This window comes from Ochlerotatus camptorhynchus, unplaced genomic scaffold, assembly GCF_037179485.1.
Source record: "Ochlerotatus camptorhynchus isolate MF236.1 unplaced genomic scaffold, CSIRO-AGI_Acam_v1.1 ptg000170l, whole genome shotgun sequence".
Classification (NCBI taxonomy): domain Eukaryota; kingdom Metazoa; phylum Arthropoda; class Insecta; order Diptera; family Culicidae; genus Ochlerotatus; species Ochlerotatus camptorhynchus.
The window spans coordinates 140,349-167,475 of record NW_027040660.1 but is presented as its reverse complement, the minus strand read 5'-3'; the positions used below and the strand labels follow the sequence as shown (position 1 = coordinate 167,475).

The 27,127-nt window shown below is 38.9% G+C and overlaps 1 pseudogene; it reads right to left on the bottom strand.

Annotated features, from left to right (window-relative positions):
• Nucleotides 1–1,313: 1,313 nt before the first annotated feature.
• On the bottom strand, nt 1,314–14,875 carry LOC135701615 (uncharacterized; annotated as a pseudogene).
• Nucleotides 14,876–27,127: the final 12,252 nt, after the last annotated feature.

Sequence of the window (27,127 nt, the reverse complement as noted above, 5' to 3'; positions counted from 1 at the left end):
GAAAGAAACGAATCGTGCGGAATGAAAGCCGAGGAAAAACTAATTGCACCAATAAATACAGGCCTACAATTCCACACATTCTATAGACAGGTTGCGCCTTGATAGCTAGCTGCTTGCGAGAACTGATGACCTTGACCAATGTCCAAATAATACTCTTTAACAAATGTTTGGCTGCCCTGAAAAGGACCGTTTTGTAGTGATGGTTGAGTAATTCTGAGCTGGGTGTTCAAAACGGATGAGGCTGTCGAGCTGTATGTCGTTTGGAGCGAGGGTGACACGCATGGCATAGATGACCGACCCGCAGCGACTCACGAAGAGCTACTGATTCCGATCCATAGGATAGCGGTGCAGCTTCTTCCTCCTTCGATGGTTGCTTATGTGGGCTCTTCAGCTCGCTGCTTGCAGGCAGCCTTTCGTTGTTACTGGAGAACAATTTTCAACGCCACACGCCACACGAAAGCACTGCTACTGCTGCTACTAATTTCGACGACCGAACACCACCACATAGTGGTGTGGTCGTTGGGAGCGTGTGGTTCTGAGTATGGCGATGAGTGTGCAAAATATTACGCAATTCCATCCTCCCTATTCGCACGCGCCCGAGGATCGGAGGCGAATGCCACTTCAACTTGTTTCGTCTACTTACTACAATCTGACGACTGTGCTGGGGAAGCAGCATATGCATGTAGGTAATTGGTGGATTGGTTAGTTAATTCAACGCTTTTGGACAATGCTGGACATTTACCAGTTTGTCAATAGTTTCTTGTTGAAAATCGATGCATAGCCATATTTCTGATCGATTGGTGATAAAATTATTGAAATTGGACCAGGGGCAGCTGAGTTATTAACGTTCAAAATCTTTCTTAACTTGTTACATGTTCCATTTTCGGTTTTCACAAAGTGTACCCCCATATAGAAATCAAAGACGTAGTCCTACGTCAAAAAAAACCGATTGAGACATTTACCCTTACTCGGATTTGAAGATAAGTGAAGATCGACGACGATTTTTCGGTCGTAGTCCACCCGGGATCCGTTCTATCGGAAAAAATTTTACGTGTGTGAGGTGTTATCATACGTGATCGATCAGTGATGCTTTTCCGGAGAGTTTGGATGTTGGAAAGCCGCGGAGTTCCTTAATTCCGGAGTCGGATATATGGTCGAGCGCGTTTACTGGTCTTCGTGAAGAGTACCGAATTACCCTACCGTGGACGTCATTCGGGAATATCCCTCGTGCCAGAAGTGAGACCAACACGTGCTTTAAGCACTCCAACAAGACGCGTGGCACCCCAGTAAGACACGTGGTGCCCCAGTGGAATTTAACCTCGACACTCGTAGGCCTCATAAAGCATTCCCCAGCACTCCAGTGAACCCAACAGCGGTACAGGTAGTCGGCGGGCTCCCACGTCAGTCCGTCCACTACACACGGTCGCCGAAGAGAGGACGCTAAGGAAGTCCCAGCCCAGTAAGGACCGGAGGGTTCGCCCCCGCTTGCTTGTGGTTGGACCGATGTGTTTCTCCTCTCCTTCCGTGAGCACCTTATCATCACGACGGCCTGCGGGCGTACGCAGCAACAGCATGCAGCTGATAGTGTAACGTGGTTACAGATTTCCGAGATTACCCTACAAAATATCTCATTGGAAAACAACCTTCACTTGCATGCACGTGTCGGCGTTCTTAGTCTCTATTCCATCCAAGCTGCGAAACGCCGAAGGGGTTCTGTCAGCGATTTTCGATTTCCGATAAAAGGAGAGGTCGTCCATAAATTACTCTTCTCGCAATGAAAAACACGAAAACTACCGAATGAGTCGGGTTCGTTCTTGGGGTTAAAGCATACCCTCATCTGCATGAGCCGGTCTTTATTAGTTTGATCAGCAAACAGGTCATACGCTATTTTAAAGTGAGGAATAAATAGTCATCCGTTAATGTTAGTGGTATAAAAAAGTACCAGTAGGTGGAGTAGGTCAGTGGTGCAGACAGAAGGTGATACCTCTAAAAAATTAAGCGCCATTGTGAAGTTGTGCGAACAATCACCTAACCAACTATTGTTTCCTCGACTAATCAGAATTACGCCAAGACTGAGTGTCGGTTGGCATTGTGAAGAACAATACAAATTATAAACCTACACATTTGGAACCAGAGGTCTGCGACAAAACCAAATTTCGTTTGAAATTCGTTCGAAGAACTCCTTCGAACGAAGGTGCCACCCCTAGGTTAAACCTTCCACGGGACACGTCGAAGCGACACCCACGTGTGACAGCAGGAGATATTCCCGAAACATACCGTTTTGGCCGTGTGCAACATCCGACGAAACGGGGCGACACGTGTGCGACGTCTGCATGAGTTGTGTGACACGTGTGCGCCAAGTGGTGGAAACGATCGATTCCGGTAGCCAAGTGACGAACCACCCAGCGAACTAGCTGACTGTTCGCTTTCTCCGTAGTAGGACCAACAATCAATACGAAACTAACGATTTTAAATTGACTCACTACTTGACTAGCCTATTGGTCCCAAGCAAACGATTAACGTACCCCATTCTAGTCGAAATTCTAGTACTACGCAATGTTTGTTTTGATTCACTATGAAAGTTTGACAAATAAAATGAGGGATTATTGGTTTTTCCTATGTTTCGAGGGGTGAATCGATAAGCTTGGGACCGAAGAGAGTACCAGAGCTGAGCCAAAAAGTTGAGCACGTTATTTCGGGACCTTCTAGTCTTAGAGTTACCTCTATGGTAGGACCCTCGCTTGGCCCTAGAGGGCCACCATTAGCGAAGCAAACACGTGTTACGGGAACCACCGTACATGCCACCCCCACAAGCAGGTGCACTTGCGTCGACGCATCGTTGGACTACGAGGGATTACGAAGGACGCCTCCACCAACGAGTTGCAGGAGGGCAAGTAGAAACAATTGAAAGAAAAAAACAATCGAACCATGTGTACAAAAACTAACCCTAATGTTAAGCACAAAAACATGTAAGAAAATGCATTAATTGCCCTTATACACACTTAGATTTTTTGCCGAGATGGGCACCACAGAGCAGCTCAGCATTTTATTTTGCTGGAAATTCATCAAAAAATATGTTTGTTAGCTGAGATCTCGGCAAAATTCCCGTTTGTTAGCTGAATCTCGGCAAGATTTTCACTGAGATCCAGTAAAATGAAATGCGGAGCTGCTCGGTGGTGCCCATCTCGACGAAAAATCTAAGTGTGTACACACTCAGAAATTGTTACCGTGCTTGGTAATTTTTAACCGATCTTTTAACAGCTGAACGTTCGGTCAAGGTTGCAAATACTCATTTCAGCTAAAATAATGTTTTTTCGGAATAATAAAACCAAAAGATGGTATGATGGTATGTTTCACTTGTAACTTACAAGAAGAGGTTACAAAGTATGCGTTTGAAATATAAAACCTGTAAATTTTGCATTCTATGAGTCACAATCAGCGATTTTCTGATCGCTGAGTGAGTGAGTGAGTGAGTGAGTTAGTGAGTTTGTGAAAAATCGCTGATTGTGACTCTCATGAAGTGAAATAAACAGGTTTAATATGTCAAACACATTCTTTGCAACCTCTTCTTGTATCCTACCAATCCAAAATATGATCACGGCATCTAATTATTTCATAATTTTAAAAAAACATTGTTTTAGCTGAAATGAGTATTTGCAACCTTGCGTTCCGTAATCAGTTCGGTAGACGAATTTTTATATGAGCTGTTCTGTTAAACTGTTTTTCCATGATTTTAAAATTTTACTACCTTTTTCAGTTAATTTGAATTAAAAAGTCTTGAAATAATATTATTCAGCCTTTATTTAATTTTAAAATTTTCACTGTACTTGTGATACGTGCAATAAAAAAATGTATTTGTCGCCGAAAAGCGTTAGAGCCCGAAGCTATGCGATGGAGTCAAGATAAATAACCTGCAATCAAATCACGGTGAAATACACGCTATCACTGACAATGCCTGGAAAATAATTGGATTTGCTAAGTAAACAATTACTCACGAAATATGTCGGTGATCCATTAATCGTGGTCAAGAATTTTTATCCCTAACAGCTCGATCGTAATTTTTTAAAACTTAATTTGCCTCTCCAGATTTGACAGTTTGATAGTACAAAATTTCGGTGAAATTACTTGTGATTTACAGTTTGTTCGGTAATTTTTTACCGAATTCGGGGTTTTGGCACAGCCGTTCTGTAATTTTTTACGGAGTTCATCAAATTTATAATCAAACTACCGAATCTCCGTTAAAATTTTACCGAATATTAGTGAAATTATTTTTCTTTACCGAAAAATCTGTAATAAACTAAAAAAAAATCTGTAATAAACTAAAAAACACTGATGAAGACTGCACATTGTAGTCGAAATACGTATCTGTCATGGATACCAAAATTAAGTGGAATTAAATGGAAGATAACCTTTTTTGTTGTTTTATTTAGCATTCCGCTAACAACCCAATTTCATTACTTCATTGTAATAAACTAAATTTACCGATTATTTCCGGTAAAAAATTACCGAACAACAAAACGTAGCTGAGTGTGTACACTGTTCTAAATTTCCATAAATGCCGTCCATGGGCAGAATAAACCAAATAGCGCTATGAAGTAGAAAATCAGATTATGATAGTGTTTCTTGATCGCAAGGCAACCAACAATCAATACGAAACTAACGATTTTAAATTGGCTCACTACTTGACTAGCCTATTGGTCCCAAGCAAATCGACTAACGTACCACATTCTAGTCGAAATTCTACTACTACACAATGTTTGTTTTGATTCGCTATGAAAATTTGACAGATAAAGTGAGGGGCTAGTGGATTTTCCTATGTTTCGAGGGGTGAATCGATTAGCTTGGGACCGAAGAGAGTAACAGAGCTGAGCCAAAAAGTTGAGCACGTTATTTCGGGACCTTCTAGTCTTAGAGTTACCTCTATGAGGCAATTAGAGATGAACTAGCCTAAGGCTAAAAATTTCTTAAATAAAGAAAAAAAAAAAAAATCTATGAGGCAACTCCCTAGCTTAAATGTATGAGATCGGTTTATGCAGATACGGTTTTTGTTTCGCTATCTTAGTATAGGCTCTAGACTTGGAAAACCTTCAAAGGAAACCGGGTCTACCCTTAAGTTGTTGTAAGTTCCGCTTTGTTTCGGTAACTCCTTCCGTGAGTTTGGTGTGGAAAGTTTTGGTCGTGGGTAGACGGTTGAGGATTTGGACTCACCTTGAGGTCTCCCAGCTGGGCACGGTATTCAAAGAGAGATTCTAAACACGCTCCTTCACGGCAAGGAAAAGACTTGCCTGGCGCTCAAGTGAAGGTTGTATTCGGCACCCACCCTTTCCTTCTCCTACTCCCGTTACAATAGGTATGTTCCCGACCATTTGCTTACTCTTTCTCCTACGCCGTATGACATTCTAAGGGCACCACCAGTTCCAGCATCAGCCACAATGATTCGCAAAAAAAAAAACAATCCCAATCCTTCCCGATATGAGTGAAATAAAAATAAATAGAAAATAATTTTGTAACCATTCTTACTTTCTATCTGAGCCTTCATGCATGAATCTGTGTATCTATTGTTCTCTATTGATGTTTAAGTCCACCTTGTTTGATAAGTGAGCCAAAGTCACGAGTTCAAATCTCACCCCCCGGACCAGTCACGAATGACCCAAGAGTGTTAAAGTGACTATAATAAAAAAAAAGAGTCTACTCCGTGTAAGTATTGTGCCGACCCTAGAGAAAGAGTAAACCTTGAGCTAGCCAAGAATTACACCGTACACAATAAAAACACTGTACATTGCCTATGTGAGGTCAATACTTGAATACCGCAGCATAGTTTGGTCACTAGACTGATGCAAAATTTGAAATTTTCGCTCCACAGTGCTCAAACGGTTCCAAATTGGGCCCTGATTAGCCTCCCAAAATTTGAACTCATTTAGTGAGAAACTGACTTGGCACAATCCATTTGAAGTTTATATGGGAATTATTGTGGAGAAACCATAATTTCGGTTCATATCGATCTAAAAACTCACCAGTTCACTTTACTTTAGAAAATGATAACTAAGCTTGTTGAAAATTTTCTCAGCTACAACTTTGTTCAAGACCATTTTTCGATTAAATGTAAGGAACAAAAATTATTAATGATTCAAGACACTGATGTCTTATGATTATGCTCAATCAACTGTTCAGCAGGCAACATTGGTGTTTATGGCACGTAGAATAGAGGACAAAAATCATGGCTACTATGTCACACTGCAGAATACAGTGTTGCCCACTATACAGTTGCTTAATCTTGCCATAAGATTATCAATCTCTTAAACAATTAATAACTATTTAGTTTAACGTTTGGCTGAAAAACGATTGTCTGCAAATTTGTAGCTGATGAAAATTCCCATAATTATAGGAATGTGTTAACAGTACAATATGTAAAAAGGCTAGAAGACAATCAACAAAAAGTTTTGTTTTCCCATAGTAATATCCATATAAACATCAAATGATTTGTGCCAAGTCTGTTTCTTATCAAATAAGTTTAAACTTTCGGAGGCTAATCAGGACCCGATTTGAAACCGTTTGAACACTGTGGAGCGAAAATTTCAAATTTTGCATCAGTCTATTGGTCACCTTATTCAATAACGCACGAGGAACGAATAGAATCGGTACAAAAGCAATTCTTATTTTTTGCGCTTCGTAAATTAGGTTGGACAAGATTACCACTTCAATTTAATTCGTAATTTTAACACGTAAATATACAACATTATTAAAGCAAACGCTGCTTAACTTATTTTGTATGTTTTTCTTTATTCATTATTACTATTAAAAACAAAGAATAAAATTATTAATGTAACAAAACGGTATACATATGATCGACGACAATTTTTTTTATTTTTTATTTTTTTTTTATTATTATTATAGTCACTTTAACACTCTTGGGTCATTCGCGACTTGTCCGGGGGTAAGATTTGAACTCGTGACTTTGGCGTGAGAGGTATGTATGTTAACCACTACGCCGGGGTCGCCCCCGACACGACAATAAATAAATAAATAAACCACCAGCGTAAGCAACCTCAGGAATAGGTACACAGCTCCGAGTAAACAGCTACAGGAAATGCAGCATAGGTAGTTTGACAGGTTTGGGTTTGTTAATACCCAAATTGATGTTTAGCGTTAGTCGTGAACAGTTCTTTTTAAAAACTTTAATCCGAAGCTCCCGGACGGTAGGATGTATTAAATGTTGTTAGATTCGCGAGTACAGTTCAAACCATAAGGGAAAACTAACCGACGTGGGAAACGGTCGACGTTCATCCCCAGAAGAGAGTCATCCTATTTGCTGAGGCGATAACAGCACCACATTGGCAGGGAAAAGAATCCATGGGAAACTTTACAGTTAATTCACATGGACCTCATCCTAGTGATCAAGCGAAGGAAGGACTACCGCAGCACATCCCGAACGGAGATTCAGCCGAACATGTTGTTTTTTAAAAACTCGTATCCGAAGGTTCGGCCGACCGACGACTATTGCAATGAAAATTTATTAAAACTTCCCACTTCCATAAAAGTGTCTCAACCAAGTGGGCTGAAGATCTCACAGAATAACCTCAAATAATTCTGATAAATAAATAAAAATCGATGAAGTTAGTTACTCTAACCTGATCCACCTTCGCCTTAATGTCGCATGGCGACAACTTGAGAAAAAATATATCGAAATTCATTCCTCCGTACACCAAACATTCTCAAGAAGTAAGCACCATCCATCGATAAAATATTGTCTAATCCTTCTTCGCTCCTAGTATGGGGTCAAAAAGTGTTTTATTTTTATGCTGTCGCATCCATAAAATACGCGTAAACTGCTCCCTCTGTCCCTCAGTCGGCCACCCGTCGCGACATGATCGTCATCGTAGGTACTGCACTACTCTTTCAATTGAGATTTATTTAATTGCTTTGTGCTGCTGGTTGCTCAACGTCTGGTTTGGATTGGAAAAATATTAAATTCTTCTTAGATCGAGTATTCTTCGAGCGTTCTATTTTTTCTCCAAACGATTTTTTATTTAAGTCATGGAGTTTTATTTAACCCAGGAAAACATGACCGCATCGCCAGAATAAGACTTGTTCGCACTTGTTGGACAAATTTGAATCGTAGCGGTTTGGCGTTCGAAAAACTAGTTTAAATTATCTCCCAGTGTAAATTAAATCCTCAAAATAATTACTTACTGATTCATTTTTCACGCCACTTTCAGCTAGCCCTCTGACCTAATTTATGTCATTTCGGGCTGGCAAGTTATTTGTAAACGCTTTCTTGTTCTCATTCTGACTGGCGTCCCCTCAATTGGTAAGTTATGATGTGTAACTAAACTGTACCAACCCACTAGTCTTGTAAACGAAAAAAGGAAAAGTGTGAAACGAATACAGAATTCAATTTTCTCGAATTTCACGCCTTGGATCGCTCGGTCATAATTTAAGCACTTTCAAATTCAAAATCCGACCTGCTACAAAGTATAACAATGTTGATGAAACAAAAAAAGGGTTCCTAACGTTACTTCCTCATCTTTTAGGCATCGAGATTTGATCGCTATATGCGCCATTTTCACACCATTAGTGCCATTAAATTGCAATAAAAGTGCAATTAAGCAGCACAATTTTTGTTTACTCACTTGCGCTCCGAAAATTTGTGTGAATTTTACAACCACATCAAATCGAGGCATGCTTCAAACTGTCCACACAAAAATTCAAACTGCCGGATTTGTTCCTCCCGGTCTACTTCATGCATGCGGCCGCAGTAGTTAAATGCGGTCATAAAATCACACATTGTTGCTAGATCTAACGAGATTCTTGCCACAGAAACTCTTCCACTTGATCCTTAATTCCATGTCGGGGCCTTCGCCGCGAACTATGCACTTTTTTGTGCACTAATCCTGGACCATAAAAAATATTATTTATTCCATTTGCAGCTGCTGTTCATCCTCGATCAAACCACTCGCTCTCGCTGGCAGGCAAACACCAAACTGCGATCATATCCTTTTGTGACGTACGACGGATTCTGGTGCGCCACATGTTCACTCTGCAATCTTGTTTTTTGTTGTCTCCGTCCTGAGGAAAAATCCACTTGAAAATCTGTTGAGTTCTGTTTATATGCAAACCATAAGCATAATTACACTGGTCGCATGTTGCATTCATTTCAATACCGACTGTTTTTTTCCCCTTCATTTGCTTTGTCGTCTGACAGAGACCCCGTGATCGTTGTCACAAGCCAGACATTTTGGGGGCTTAGTTAGAAAAGTGGATTTTTTCCTGCTGCAAATGAAATGCTTCAACGCGAAAAATTTGTCGAATAATTTAGGATGATTTAGCTGGAAAGGTCTCCCAAATTTATGACGTCTCCTAAGCGTGCTCATTTATCATGTGCTAAATGGTTGAACACTATTCAAGAGATTGTACCAAATGTGGCTCAGCTGGATGCTAGTATCGAAGCTGGGTGGCACAATATGCGACGGATTATCGTGAGGTTTACGCCCTTGATTAGAATGCTTGTCTGTGTCTGAACTTTTTTTTTATTGTCTCCGGAATTCTAATAAAAACTCGTTGGGCATTTATCGTAAGATAATAAATGCACTCTAGGTGGGGAACATTCAGCAAGAGACGGCAGACCAAGCCCAAAGGCTGAAACGTCTAACATATTCCCAAGTCTGAAAAGTTGATATCGGTAAGGCCAGACGCCTATCATTATTTTACTCTATTTCTTCACCAAATCCAAATGCCAGAACTTTCTTCCATCCATAAGGTTTTGTACAACGGTTAAATCGACATTTTTGACAAGTCTGTGATTTCTATATGGAGGTACACTTTGTGAAAACCGAAAATAGAACATGTAACAAAATTATGAACGATTTTGAACGTTAATAACCCAGCTGCCCCTGGACCAATTTCAATAATGTTATCACCAATGGATCAGAAATATTTCTACGCATCTGTTCAATTTAAGACTTCAAATTTTTCAAAATGTCACTGTTGAAAATTTCATGAATGTGCAACTGTTGCTATGATAATTTCAATGTTGAATTCCATCCGGTCTCACCAAACGGTGTTTATTCAATAACCGCGTGATGAGTAGTGGTGTTCTCCATTACACAACGGAAGGCTGCCTGGAAGCAGCGAGCTGCAGCGCTCATGAGCATCCATAGAAGGAGGAAGAAGCCGCACCGCTATTGATCGGAATCAGTAGCTCTTCATGAATCGCTGTGGGCCATCTATGTCAAGCGCGTCATACTAAAGAGTATAAACATAGAGAATCCCGCTCAAATTCCTATTCCTATACAAAACACAAGCTCCTGCTGCAGTTAACATTCCTTATTAGAGATTGGAATAGATTTTTCTCCTTTACTTAAATCTTGGTTATTATTAGTTAGGTAGGTTCCGATTCTACACGTTGTAGTTTCATTTTTATACCTGTGATCTTGACATTTTTACCTAGGGGATGTTTTTGATAAGTCTTAAGTGGGAATGACGCTGACTGCACATTGTAATCGAAATATGTATCTGTCATGGATACCAAAATTAATTAAGTGGAATTAAATGGAAGATAACCCTTTTTGTTTGCTGTTTTATAACAAATAACATTTATTATATATTAAGACCACGTCACCATTGCGTACAACCCCATAGAGCTATTCCTAGTAGTTTTTTATTTCTGATTTCAACCATCATTTCAACATTTCCTGCTCCATAGTGACAACTTTAGGATGCTTACGGAGCTCGTGTTTCTTGTAGCCCAGTATCTTTCGATCGGCCGCAACTCCGGTTTGTTTGGGGGATTTAGATCTTTCGGCACGAAAAGACCCCCATTCGTCTTGCATCACTCTAGAACGTAGTGGCTGTCGTTTCTGCAGGCACTTGGTCATTTACGGGTTCTATTTGTTACGAAAGACTTGCTCCGTTTTCCGCACGAACAAATCGCCTGCCCAATCATGAAATTCTTGAGAAACTTCATCACTTGCTGTTTCCTGAGGGACTCTGAACATCGAACTTGTCTTTCGCAGTCACATTCTGGCTTCGCAGAATTTGTTTGAAGTCCGCTTTCACGAATGTTTCTTCGTCCATGATACAGCAGTGTGGTCTTGTGAACATTTGTGTGTACAGCTTACGTACCCGCGTTCTAGCTGTCCTATTCTGTCGTTCATTGCGGTTTGGTGCTTTCTGAACTTTGAATGAACGTATTCCTGCTCGATTCTTGAGATGAATGTGCAAAATTTTCTGGTACACGCGCTGTTTCTTCGACTCCATTTTCAAAACTACTAGAAATTTCACACGAGGCCATCATCAAACAAACAATCAAATTTCATTAAAATTAACCCAAAAGGCAAAACGATACAGCTTTTTGAAAGTGATGCAATTTAACTTTGGACACCCTTTAAAACTGATAATAATCTGATGCCAAGTACTGTTTTTTTGACGTAGGACTACGTCTGTGATTTCTATATGGGGGTACACTTTGTGAAAACCGAAAATGGAATATGTAACAAAATTATGAAAGATTTTGAACGTTAATAGCTCAGCTGCCCCTGGACCAATTTCAATAATTTGATCACCAATCGATCTGATATATTTCTACGCATCTGTTTAATTTAAGAATTTATCATTTTTCAAAATGTCACTATTGAAAATAACACGAATGTGCAATTGATATGATAATTAAAATTATCACCGATTGCCTGCGAAAAGCGACTTCCCTAACACAGATTTCAAAGTTGAATTCAATTCGGTCTCACCAAACGGTGTTTGCAAGGCTGCCTGCAAGCAGCGAGCTGCAACCCACATGAGCATCCATAGAAGGAGGAAGAAGCCGCACCGCTATTGATCGGAATCAGTAGCTCTTCGTGAGTCACTGTGGGCCATCTATGCCAAGCGCGTCACCCTCATTCCAAACAACAAACAGCTCACCAGCCTCATCTGTGTTTAATACCCTAATTGCTCAGCATTACTCAGTCATCACGACAAAACGGTCCTTTTCAGGACCACCATACATTTGTAAAAGAGTAAGTTTTGGACATTTGCCAAGGTCATCAATCGGATGTCAGTTCCCATATCAAAATAGAGCTGGAATTAGGGCGTAACAGCTTTTGTAAACAATGACTTCTTTGGATGATGTCTTGAAAGTCAAGGCTCGCCTACGCAAATCAACATCACCATCAGGTAGGGTGAGACTTCCCCTACCCGACGGTAATGTTGATTTGCGTGGGCCTGCCTTGAATTCCTAAAAATCAGTCTTCACGTAAACATGCACGGCGCTGAGCGTGAGTTCAAATTTCAGAAGTGCAAGTTCATTCAGAGCGCGTGTTCTCTCTCAGGCTCATGTTTACACACGAACATCGAACTTGAGAGAAATGAACAAAATCTGGGGTGAGCGCAGCGTAAATGAACTCAGGCTTGATGTTTCGTGCTTGCGCATGTGCTCGAACATTGGGGTTGCACTCGGAGGTTTTACGTGATGGTTGGTGTTGGCGAGATGATAATTGCGGTTTAACGTGGGTAATTTAAAAAGAGATTTTGTCCGGTTTTGCGACAATCGTCAACACCAATATCTTTCTAACTGCGCGTAGTTGCCAGTTATTAAATTATTTAAAAATTGCTTTTAAAAGACTTAAAGTCAGCCAAGCATTGCGCAATGTTTATAGTGCAGTTCAATTTTATTTTTTTTAATAAAGAAGGATTAATAGAGGAAGTGGATGTAGCATTCTGGAAAAAAGAAATGTCGGACAAAAGCTGCACGAAAATTTGGAAAATGGTTGGTGGGTTTTATTCTTTTATTATTGCTCAGTAATATACGCATTTTTTAGTTTCCATTTATTTAACCTCCTAAACAATAAAACAACAAATCGAATCAATCAGTTGAAAATCAAAATAACAAATAACGAGAAGGTAAAAGATTTATACAGTTTGTTGGAATTTGTTAATGGCAGCAGGCAGCAAATCACGACTGAACCGAATAGTCATCAAATCATTGAGCGTTTGTGGGGACATTCGCAGCGAACTTCAGTATTTTGATTTGGGGTTACTTTGAGAATGCTCGATGAATGTAGAAAAGAAATGAGTGAAACTCAAACAATTTAGTTCTTTAAATATGAAACTTTGAATGAGTATATAATCAGAAAACTTCATAAGCAATAAGAATACAACATTGAATGTGTGATGGCTGTATCGGAAATACATTTCATAAGTGATGGTTTGAGTGCTTCTTCAAAAAGACGGAAAACACGAAAATGGTTTTTTAATATTTTTAAAATATGTAACACATACTATATAAAAACTATACACCAAATCAACGGAAATACCCTAAGCTACAATATGTAACCAATATTTTTTATTTGGAAAAAGCACAGCAAGTAAATTTATTCTTTATATTATACTATCAAAGTTACCCGCATTATCAAGTATACCCCGTTTTACGGTACTGTGAAACAACGGGCTTATATAAATCACGAATAATTTCAAGAAATATGTGGTGAGTTTTGATTGATATCAGTTCTGAATAAATCGTTTATATTTTCATCGTTACTTTTCTCATTGAAAAGTAGACTTGAACAGAAAATAGATTGAAATTTAAGCTACATATTATTTTCAAGGAAACTTCCGATGTAACTTATTTTTCAGTCCTAATTAATACTCAAAAAACATTGATGCTATCTGAGCATTGTTTCAGTCAAGGGCTTCGATTTTTTTCTTTTTTTTTTCTTTCTTCAAAGTCCAAAACGCATATGGATGAAACCCATAAACATATATAATCACAGCTATTTGAAAGTGATTTAGATCAGAAAAATCCTTACAAACCAAATTTCCATGTATTGTCAGTTGTCAAAGATATTATTTTTTTTAAATATTTGAAACAACAACTAAAAATACTTACAAGCTTGTCGTCTGTCGTAACATATGGTGAGTCAATGAAACACCAGCGTTGATCGAATAGTAACGCGGCTCGGAATGCGTTATTATCCATCATTACTGTTGCTCGAGTGGTTATTGCATGAACATTTTTTTCGGAAAACCTGTTGCCCGGTGGGACTTGTTTTAGTTTCAGCTGAAACATCTTCACAAACTTATACACGTCACCCAAAATTAAGTCATCCGATTGTAGATTCTTTGTTAGACCATACACAGGTTCAAATGCACATGAAAATTCTATGACGTAATCCCAGTCGTCCTCTGTAAGCCGGAGATCATCAAATTTGCAGCCCAAATCTTTATAAAAAGTACTTTAGGCATATAGGCATGCAACAATTTCATACATATGTAGAACCCCATCTGGTTTCGACGTCAATTTTCGGAAGAAGTACTTTTGCCAAATCGAAAAAGGGTTTATATTCGGTTTTCTGACAGAATTTCACTATTTTTCGGATTTTCTTCAAACTTTAGTCTTCTCCATTAATCACGTCCTTCACCACCAACTTGATTGTATGCGCGGCACATATGCTTTCTACCGCCTCTAACATCTCATTCACTTCTTGATCAACCTGTGTTGTGTCATCTTTGGCAATATATTCATCGTGTTTCTCTTCTTCATTGCTGAACATGTCTTCATAGCTAAACTCAGTTTCCGAATCGAGAGCCATGTGCTGAGACTTATTCAATTCCTGCACACATTGTAACATATTCTTGCCATTGTCCGTAGTACACGAATAAATATGCACCACACCGGAATCATAAAACTTCAAAACTTCTTCAACTCGCAGTCGCAAGTTTTCAGCAGTCTGGGGTGTGGTTATTTCCATCATGGACAGAGTTCACGTTCGAAACTTGCCATTGACTAGAGTTCTCGCATTGATCCAAAAAATGTTCCGGTTGTGCCGTTGAGCACCATCGAATTCCAAAGCAAATAATCCGTTGAGTTCCTTAGCAATCATGCTTCGTATGATGTTTGCAATTTTTGGGATCATCGAAGACATTGCTTCACCGTATGACGGAATATTTAGAGCTTTGGCTAGAATTCCAATTGTCGATCGAAATGCTTTCGAGTTAAAAAAGTTAAAAGGAACCGAGTTTATGGCAAGCATTTCAACTAATCCGCATTTAAATTCGATAGGATCTACTTGCTCAGTTACTGTCTTCAATTTCTTAGCCTCTCCTTCTTGAGGTACAATTAGTTGATCTGACTTTCGCTTGTATCCTGTGATTCCGATTTGCGATGCAATGTTCGGTTTGTCCAATTACACAATATGTCTCCTCAAGCTACTTGCAGAATCTTTGAGTTTTCCAATACACCCTTCAACTTTGCATTTGAATAATTTTCCATTTTCATCGTAGTGAAAATAGCATTCCTTTATTTCTGAACTTTGCATTTCGATTACTTGCTAGACATGAAATCAAAGCTTATCAAAATAACATTAGAAAAAATGGTTTCGAAATGTTGAAAAAGAAACCATCATCTGTGCTTGGGTGCGAACATTGATGTTCGAGCGCTGAAGAAAACGAAGTGCGCGCATGAACTTTAAACATACGCTCGGGCTCTTGTTCATTTGGCTGAGTGCATGCGTGAGCACAGAATGAATGTTCGTGTGAGTACGAAAACTTATTTGCTCACAAGCGCGATGCTGCACCTTGAAGACTGCTAAAAATCATCGAGAGGAGTCATTGTTTACAAAGCTGTTGCGCCTAATTCCAGCTAATCTAGATATGTTTAAATTTAACATACCATGTACTTTAAGGCAACAGTGTGATTTCAAAAACCAAAGTCGGTCGTGGCATGAAAGTGGTCTGATTTTGATCCAGAGGTGATGGATTTTAATTCTTAATACGCCAATCGATAGGATTTGTTTCATCGAATCTGTTAAAATTAAGACTTTATCATATTTCAAAATGTCATTATTGAAAATTTAACAGATGTGCAACTTATTCTATGATAATTAAAATGATCACCGATTGCCTGCGATAATCGATTTCTCTAACACAGATTTCTAAGTTGAATTCCAACTGGTCTCACAAATCGGTGATTATTCAATCACCACGTGGTGAGTGGAGGTGTTCTCCAGTACACAACGAAAGGCTGCCTGCAAGCAGCGAGCTGCAGCCCACATGAGCATCCATAGAAAGAGGAAGAAGCTGCACCGCTATTGATCGGAATCTGTAGCTCTTCGTGAGTTACTGTGGACCATCTATGTCAAGCGCGTCATACTAAAGAGTATAAACAGAGAGAACCCCGCTCAAATTCCTATTCCTACACAAATCACAAATTCCTGCTGCAGTTAACAAATAACATTTATTATAACGGGTGTTCAATAAAAAATGAGAATGATTTCAGTGCCGTCCAGCGCTTTTGTGAGAGCATCGTGACTAAGTTGCGTCGTATGGCTGACCAAGGCCCCTTCTCCAATATTCATTGACGTTTTTTTGAAGAATAAACATTATGCTTTTAATAGAAAATACTGAATTCAAAAATGCAATGAATTTAAGAGAATTTTTCTCGGTGAATCCAAACATGTACCGTAATGACACTTAGTCCATAAATCCGGACACTTTAAAAAGTTATTTATCAAAGCCTACCATACTCAAAACAGCATGTAAAATTTGTGACTTTTTGTCATCGTTCAGAATCATCAAATATGTTCATTATGTTGCAAAGTAGACGTACTAATTATTTAAAAATAAAATTTCCGGATTATCGGACTGTCCGGTATTCGGTACATTACGGTACTCAGTTTTGTTTAGCACACACAATTGTTGAGAAAATCGGGTTTAAATTTACAAAAGCACGTATCTTATTTTAAAACATTGTTTGCCTGTTCTGCCAAGTTGGATTTCTGCTCCTCCCTTTAAAATATAGGCTTGAATTTTATATAATGAACCATGCTGACTCCAAACGAGATGGTTTATTTTTTTTAGCACGCACAGTTATTGAGAAAACCGGGTTTAAATTCACAAAAGTACGAAATTTCATAGAAATGTTGTTTACCTATTCTGCCAAATTGGTTTTCTTATCCACCCTCCAAGTTAGATTTTTATTTTACAGGGTGATTCGGAATAACTGTCACTTTTAAAAATGGCCATAACGCCATTTCCTTATGCGTTTTGTGAAGTGTGTCCTAGATAGCCTCTACACTGTAATAAATTACTTAAATATTCCTTCTCGACCAATTATTATTTCTTTATGTCTTACTGTTAAACTGACATTTATTTCATTCACAAACACTCTTAGTATTAATTTAATTATAACCATCGTTTATAACGTTACTAAATTTCTCATTGCCTTCACTTGTTCAAGTATTAGTTCCTACACTTCTGTAAATATCTGCTACGGATTCGTATTTCTGCAAAATTCAATCAAACCGGCATCACTGACTTGCATCTGTTTTGTTTTTATTCAACACAGCCAACTCAGGCCACACAGACAAGACCTATACACTGAGCCAATATGACATATTCCTGTTATGTGGAAGTCTAATAAATTTGCGCTATAAGATAATCCAATGAAAATTATATGATTGAAAATGTGTCAGGTAAATTCTATATGAATATCTGATACATTTACAATGCTGATAATTTGGTAACTTTTATATGATCGTCATATGATAAATGAAAATCGGTCAAATTATAATAATTAACTGAAATGGATTTGAAACCCATAAGCATAAGCTTTACTTTTCACCACAATATAATATATGTGTCATAAATCTATCGAATTAAAGTTTATGTGAAAATCACATGAAATTTACATCTTCTTTTGACACATATATTTAATCGATTTCTAAAAATAAATCGAAAAATAAACATCAGGCAGTGGGAGCTTTCACAGTTGTGTCTTTTGTTATTGTAGCTGATTTGGGATTCGATCAAGAACTGGTGAGGTGTGATGCTTTCGGTGTCTACGCTCGATTCCACTGGGCCACGGCTGACTTCAAGATTGAGCTCGTTCAATTAGCATGAAGTAAGAACAGCTCTCCCGACATGGCATGTAGTGTAACAATATGCTCGTTTTGCTAGAGTGAAGAAAAATAGCACTGACAAAATTATGCTCCGTTTCGGTGGTGTTGTGTATTCAAATCTTCTTAATGCTCCTGTGTGCAATTAAACAACGACTACATTATATGAGTTCATGGAACTGGTTCATGAAGTTCGAGTACTAGTGCTGGAATCTGAATTAGCCGACACTAAGATTTTGTTTCCGTGTTCGGTAAATTTTACCGAAATCAGAACAACTGAACATTCGGTAAAACTTTGACCTTCATTTTAAAGGCAATTGAATTTGAAAATAGTTTCAAAACATGTTCAAGCTTGTGTAAATGATCAAATCTTGTCATATTAGTAAAGATTTAGTTTCAAAGTAGCTTTTACCGAACAGTTCAGATTTCGATAAAAATTACCGAAGTCTGCGATAATTTCTAAATGTTTGTAGAAGGCTTACAATTACAATTTTAGCAAAGTAAATATTACAGTAGAATATTTTTTTTCAATCTCAATACATTCTTTTCCGGAATCTCTTATCTTATGGAACAATAACAAACAAGGATTATTCAATACAATATCATTGTTGTTAGCTATATTTAGTTTAACTAATCATTTTAATGAGTGATAACATCGTTGAATATTGTTTCAATAATTTATGAAGAACAATCATGTAGGATGTATTTTATTGGGAGCGATATTCATCCCAGAAAACCATGCCAAAACAAATGTTTGCTGTTGGATTTCTTAAAAGGAAAATTTATATGACAATATAATAATTTGAGATAGATCTATTTACAATCTTTAAACGTCAAAAATCAAAGGAAGCTATTACAATGAGATATACATGTTTTCCTATACTGAAAAGTTAAATGACTGTCCAATAGTTTCTACATGTCTGTTTACACGCGACATATCAACAAACGTCAAAAATCGTTAAAAGCAACTCCAATAAAATAAACAGAATTATCTTATAAGATATATATATCCTTTATCCTTATCCTCCATGAAAACAGGTATATTTTACTGAATTTCCTCATAGTGCAAACTTATATGATTTTCCATTCGTTTCTAGATGTATGTTCCCACCATGTTTCACCATGAATTATATCAGACAATATTCATATACATCTTATCTATCGCTAACCACGCTAGAAGCAAAGTATTATCAAGTACTAAGTATGTGAAATTACGATAGAAATCATTCCATATCGTAGTCATAGTTTTTATGTGATAATCCAATGGAATCTATCAATCATAACATAGAATGAATAAATCTGCTGACATTGCTATGTTATAAGATGGATCCAATAAACGGTACATGTCGATTTGTTTCAGTGTATATCTACCACACCGATGTGTTGACAGATCGAGGGAAAAGCAACTAGTGAAAACATTGCATGAACGAGGGACACTCCGGTTGCAAATCAATGCTTGGGAATGTGCATGATAGAGGGTGCTAGAGTGAATGCAAAAAACGCCTGACGATATTTTTGAAGCATTTTCTTCTAAGCGCTATGTCTGTTTGGCTGTGGGTAAATGCTTCGAACGAATTTGATAGCAAAGATTACATCCTCAGAAGAAAGGTTTGTGTATTTGCTCATTTTTATAAGCGTTGCTTCCACATTCGCTCAAGTGCACCGCTTTTGTATCTGTCGCTTGGATTGGGCAAAGTTGCTTCTTGACCAATTATTGCTTCCTGATATGATGTCTTCGATTTAATTTGCTTGTTCATCAAACCCAGTAACCTGACTTCAGTCAAATAATCTAAGTGAACAGGGAAGTAAACAATTTACTTGATAGTATCGGGAGCCGAACCTACCGCCTCCGGTAGGGTATGCTGTGCCTTTACTGATTAGGTCCCCTCTACCCTTACCATGCAAAAGAACATAAATCTAACTAAAAATTTCATCCGTTAAATTCATTCGTTCGATTGTCTTCCCCTCCTGCACCACCGCATTCACACGTTCCAATTACCATAATAAAATGAAGACACAGCTCATGAACGATATTCATCAAAATTAGTTTGTAAACACATTGTCAGAGTGTTTTCAAAACATTCGACGGGAAGAAACGAGGGAGATCTCCCCCTTCGAAAGTATCTTTCTCACCGTGATTGACTCATTTGCTCTAACAAAAGCATGAAATAATCACTTCTAAAGTGGCTTCCTCCCCCGACTTTGCTTTCGTTTCGGGAACATGGGAAATAAATCAGCATGCTCAATATCGCATCACTGCTGGGATCCATATCGTTCTGCTCTATAATGAGTGAAGTGTGAAGTTAAAGGGTACACACCAGTTGGGCTTAATGGCCCCGTCGCTCGATCGTCACCAAATGGGGTAGCATTGAGTGACAGCTCTTAACCAGCCGCTAAATTCCGGTGGTTTATGAAACGTGATCCAACGGCGGGAAAGTGGTTTTGGTTGCAACAATCCTATATGGATTATTTGTTTTCGGGGCCAAGTTTTCCCACGTGTGATCATAGGAAGACGCACCTCACCGCCGCCTCTATCCTTGTCAAGAAACGGGAAAGGAGACTTGCTCCGATGAGTAATTTATAATCTTGCTGATGGTACGTTGAACTTCCAATAAGCACGCCAGCTGTGCTTATCTAAACAACGCACTAGAGTAAATATTTTTAATTACGGCTCGTAATGGTAGCTCTAATTCCATTTTCTTGTTCTTGAAACGTTAAGCCAAACATTAAGTTGATGGTTATGATTATGGATATGAACTTGACTTCGGATTTCGGGGGCTAGTGGTTGGCTGACTGTTTGGTAAATGAAAATCCACTTGAAAAACAACTATCAGGCTCGTAAAAGTGTGGTGGAACATGTGTCAGATGGATCATAATTTGTGATGTGAGTTTCGTTTTTTTCTTATCCGAGGGTGTATCAAATTACAGTAGTTGTATGGATCTGATTTGTAATCTGGATAAATTTAAGATGTGGTTTTCTTTTCTACATATTAACGGAGATAAATCGGTTTAAGAATTTGGAAAACCCACCAGCCCTCAAATAGGGATTTTCGTCATATACTGGGATATCCGGGTATGAACACTTTGATCACCTGGTGTCTGGGACTGATTTGTAAGTAAATTTTGGGCAAAACAATTTTTTAGATAACGCTAGATCTCGACATTTCATGCATTTTAAAGTTATTTGGCCTTCAAGTGACTGGATGAAGGGCAGAATTCGCTTCTGGAGACATTCGGTTTTGTATACCTCGGAGTTCATCATTTTCTCAGTGATGAAAACCTTTGTCTTCTGATTGCAGATGCAAATTCCCTGTCAGATATTTGCGTGCGAATTTATCCACAAAAACAAATTTGTACCTGCCAGGGCTACCTCCTCGAGCCTTCGCTTTGTTAAATTTTGGTCCTGGAAGCTGTCCGAAGTCGGCCTTTACATAGTATGCACCCACCGGACTTGGTCAGCAGGTGTCATACAGCTTTCGAGCACGGGTTTTAGCTACGGTATTCTGCTTGAGTGATCGATTTTGTTGCCTATTGGCGTGGTATGCCTTCACGGTAGCGAATTTGCTCCACTGTACTACGGGCGGCATCATTCAACACTTTAGCCAGCTGGGACGCGGGCCACGATGGATTTTCCAGGTGACTGTGCATGATTTTTTTTTTCTACGCTCCTCTTGCATGGTGACTGTCTCCAAAACAAGCAATTTTTTATGAGCAGAAAAAAAATACTCTTATTGTTATTGTTGTTCTAATCAAATAGACGTTAAAAGCTTCCGAAAACATCTACTAGGAGCGCTGTACTAAGCAAAAGAGTTTATTCCATTACTAAGTGGGCCATGGTTTAGTAATTAATATATTTCTGAATTGAAATATGCAATATATTTCTGAATTTAGAAAAAAAAAGTTCTCTATGTTTAAAATTATACACAAAATGGAAAGCGTCTGTAATCTGAAATATAAAGTCCCATTAAACTTGCTCCCTAATTCTTATGAAATTCTCCATACAATACAATTCGCTCTAAAATTCTCTTAAAATTCTTATTTGCGTGCGCAGTATTACCAACAATCAATACGAAACTAACGATTTTAAATTGGCTCACCACTTTAGTAGCCTATTGGTCCCAAGCAAACGATTAACGTACCCTATTCTAGTCGAAATTCTAGTACTACGTAATTTTTGTTTTGATTCGCTATGAAAGTTTGACAGATAAAATGAGGGGCTATTGGTTTTTCCTATGTTTCGAGGAGTGAATCGATAAGCTTGGGACCGAAGAGAGTACAAGAGCTGAGCCAAAAAGTTGAGCACGTTATTTCGGGACCTTCTAGTCTTAGAGTTACCTCTATGGTATTACCACAAACGAAGTGACAGACGGAGCGGCTCGAAAACTTTGGTGACTAACCTGCTATTGCATTTTTTCAGTGTACCACATGGCAACACCACTACTACTGGATTGTACCACATGGCAACACTACTACTGGATTGAACTAGCATTTTCACCAAATGTACTAGAATGTTTTGGTTCTATCTCTTTCACTCTACTCAAAACTGAAATGCATAAAAAAATGACAAAATGATACGCACTCTTTGCACACTGTCAAAGAATCGTTGTACACAAAATCAACTTTGTTCAAATCAAAACAAAAAAACTAACCCATCTGGTGGATGATGGCACAAGCTTCCAAGAAAATTCTATTACAGTGAACCACATTATTTTAATGGATTTCTTCGCCAGTTAGTCGTCTGTAACTTCGTTTGTGGTATTACCATAGAGGTAACTCTAAGACCAGAAGGTCCCGAAGAAACGTGCTCAACTTTTTGGCTCGGCTCTAATACTATCTTCGGTCCCAAGCTAATCGATTCACCCCTTGAAACATAGGAAAATCCATTAACCCCTCATTTTATCTGTCAAACTTTCAAAGCGAATCAAAACAAACATTGTGTAGTACTAGAATTTCGACTAGAATGGGGTACGTTAATCGTTTTCTTGAGACCAATAGACTAGTCAAGTAGTGAGCCAATTTAAAATCGTTAGTTTCGAATTGATTGTTGGTATAATTTTTGTCATATTTTACTGTTTTGCTTGCAGCGCAATCATTTTTATTACCATAAAACTGAATGAAACGTTTCTATTCGAAATTGTTTTTTATCACTAAATAATGTTGTATTTAATTGAATTAACATTTAATAAATAAATAACCGATAGGGTTAACTACCCATACAAGACCCTCTAAGAAGCTTAGTTTCTGCCTTGCTTTCAACGTTAGAATCATATCTTAAGCAATTGACTGTTTCATGGCCTCTCCTTGCATCAATCATATCTTTCGATGGATAATTCGTCGAAAGAGGTTGAAGATATGATCACTGTGCTACAGTGGTCTAGTGCCTAAACTAGACTCGTTCAAATTTTTACTTCCTGCTCTATCAGGTGTCGAAATCGTCGCTTGCCAAATAAATGTGAAGAACAAAGACCTTTGTATAGCTTCAGTTTATGTTCCACCAAGAACCTCCATTAGCCGTAGTCAACTCTGGAATCTAGTTTCGATTCTTCCATCCCCAGTATTAATTCTAGGTGATATGAACTCCCATGGTACTGGGTGGGGCGATCTATATGATGACAATAGAGCGGCTATTTTTTACGATTTATGCGACGATTTCAACTTGACTATTTTGTACACTGGTGAAGCGACACGTATAGCAAAACCTCCGACTCGACCTATTTTTGTGTTCAAGATCGCTATCATTGGATTGATTGTCTGTGGAAGGTTATCAATGATCCCCATGGTAGCGATCCTTTGCCAATCATCATTTCAATTAAGTGTGTCCCTCACTCTGCAGAACCATCTCGAGTTCCATTTGATCTTACAAGGAACATAGATTGGCAGAAATATGCAACGGCGGTGACAATCGGTGCCGAATCAATAGATACGCTTCCACCATTGGAAGAATATCGATTCCTCACCGATTTGATGTACAAAAGTTCACTGGAAGCACAAAAAAGAAAAGTTCCAAGTGGATGGGACGAAGAATGCACAAAATTGTATGTAGAAAAATCTGATGCTTTCAAAGCTTTTCGTAGACACAAAACCTCCACATACTTCGAGGAATATTCAAAGCTTGAGACAAAGCTGAAACAATTAGTCAAAGAAAAGAATCGTGGTTATTGGCGCAATTTCGTCGAGAAACCTCAATGAACACCTTGTGGAGGGTGGCTCGCAACATGCGTAACCGCTCATCTTCTAATGAGAGTGAAGAATACTCCAACCGATGGATATTCGATTTCGCTAAAAAGGTCTGTCCGGACTCAGTTCCAGCACAACACATTCTTCGAGAAGCGTCTCCGAGCGGCAGCTCGCTGGATAGACCATTCACAATGGTGGAATTCTCTATGGCTGTTCTTTCATCGAACAACTCCTCACCGGGAAGCGATATGATTAAATTCAATCTTCTGAAAAACCTCCCAGATATCGCTAAAAGAAGCTTGCTAGACTTATTCAATTCTTTACTAGAAAACAACATTGTACCGCCTGAATGGAGACAGGTCAAAGTAATAGCCATTAAAAAACCTGGCAAATCAGCGTCTGACCATAACTCATACCGTCCGATTGCTATGCTTTCGTGCATTAGGAAATTGTTGGAGAAAATGATCCTTCGGAGACTCGATCACTGGGTCGAAACAAATAACTTGCTATCAAATACACAGTTTGGGTTCCGCAAGAGCAAAGGAACAAACGATTGTTTAGCGCTGCTTTCCACAGATATTCAACTGGCCTTTGCGCACAAGGAGCAATTGGCTTCAGTATTCTTGGACGTTAAGGGGGCTTTTGATTCAGTTTCCATTGAAATTCTGTCAGACAATCTGCACAGATGTGGACTTCCTGGAATTTTAAATAATTTCTTGTACAATTTGTTGTCAGAAAAGCAAATGAACTTTTCCCTTGGACAACTGACAACTTCCAGAATTAGGTACATGGGCCTGCCCCAAAGCTCATGTCTCAACCCTCTTCTTTATAACTTTTATGTCAAAGATATCGACAACTATGCACGCTAAGACAACTTGCAGATGACGGTGTGGTTTCCGTAAGAGGTCCACATGCCGTGGACTTGCAAGGACCATTGCAAAGTTCCTTATATAACTTGTCTTCTTGGTCTAGGAATCTAGGGATCGAATTCTCGCCGCAGAAAACTGAACTGGTAGTGTTTTCTCGAAAGTGGTACCCAGCCCAAATGCATCTTAATCTTTTGGACAGAAACATTATTCAATCATTGTCTTTCAAGTACATTGGGGTCTGGTTTGATTCAAAGTGCACTTGGAATGCCCATATTACGTATTTGAAGCAAAAATGTCAGCAGAGGATCAACTTTCTCCGTTCAATTTGCGGCACATGGTGGGATGCTCATCCGGGAGACCTCATAACGCTTTATAAAACAACTATTCTCTCTGTTCTAGAGTACGGCTCTTTCTGCTTTCTCTCGGCAAGAAAATGTCACCTAATAAAACTGGAACGAATTCAATATCGTTGTCTGCGTATTGCTCTTGGCTGTATGCACTCAACGCATAACATGAGTCTCGAGGCTCTGGCAGGAGTAACACGCCTCCAGAACCGTTTCTGGGCGCTCTCTCTCAGAATACTAATCAAATGCGGAATGACGAACACACTTATAATTGAAAATTTTGAAAAAATTCTTGGGCTGAACACACAATCTCGATTTATGAGAACCTACCTGTCGTATTTCACCTTCAAATCAGCAGCAGTTGTGCACACGACTGTCTTCCACAACAATAGTTTACAGACTGAATTTTTTTTTCTCTGCTCATCCCTCTTCACTCTTCCGGTCTGATTTAGCGTTTTTCATTTGCGTTTTTCCGTCCTCGTCAGAACGATTGATCGCAACGCCATTTTCTTATGCGTTTTGTGAAGTGTGTCCTGGATAGCCTCTACACTGTAATAAATTACTTAAATATTCCTTCTCGACCAATTATTATTTCTTTATGTCTTACTGTTAAACTGACATTTATTTCATTCACAAACACTCTTATTATTAATTTAATTATAACCATGGTGTATGCAAATTGTTTACTACATTTCTCATTGCCTTCACTTGTTCAAGTATTAGTTCCTACACTACCACCACTACATTTCGTCAGATATGTGTCTTCCTTGTTACACTCCAGACCGTGCTCACTTCACCAATCGCAGTTCCTCAATTGAATATGATCTGTACATGAAACAAGCAACTCATGGGATTCCCGATCAACTTTGACCTATTATTATCCCGCGTATTTTTACTGAAAAGTACCAACACGTCAATTGCGTGAAAAGATATTTTACAGACGGGTCACGTCTCAATGGATCCACTGGCTTCGGTGGCTTCAATGAAAACTCTAGCGCCTTCCGCAAACTTCAGGAACCTTATTCCGTTTATATTGCTGAGCTGGCAGCAATCAACTTCGCATTGGGGATGATTTCCAACATGCCCGCAAACCATTACTTCATCTTCTCGGATAGTCTCAGTTCGATTGAGGCTATTCGGTCGATGAAACCAAGTAGGCACTCATCTTATTTCCTTTCAAAGGTAAGGGAGCAGATGAGTGTGCTGGTCGAAGGTTCATATATGATTACCTTTGTATGGGTCCCCTCACATTGCTTAATCCCAGGCAATGAGAAGGCGGACTCTCTCGCAAAGGTGGGCACGCAGGAAGGCGAATTTTATGACAGGCAAATTTCACGACGGTGGTTACATTCAATTATTCCTAATGTTTCTTCGAGAGCGTGCTTTAAAGGCTTGGACTTAAGTCGTGACTTTATTCGCGTGATGAGTAGACTTATGTCCAACCACTACTCGCTAGATGCTCATCTCAATAGAATAAACCTCGTGGACAGCAACATCTATCGGTGTGGAAACGGTTACGATGACAATGGCAATTTGGCAATGAACGGATAATGACGCCGCCAGAGAGCGACTTTTGAATACCCTTGAGGCCCTAGGAAGACAACCCTATGTTCCTATCAGAGACGTGTTGGGAACTCGCGATATCGGCTATATGCAGTCGGTTTAAGTGTTTCTTCAAATGTCTAGTATAAGAATTTAATTCCTTTTGTCTTTTGTCTCTCTTTAATAGTTTTTGTTTGTCTTGTCCCCCCGTCTTGATGAGTCTCATCGTCACCCACTGGTCACCATAGCTGGTCGAACTCCAGACGAAACTAGAACCGCACTACCATTCATACTGGCGACAACACTCTGATGA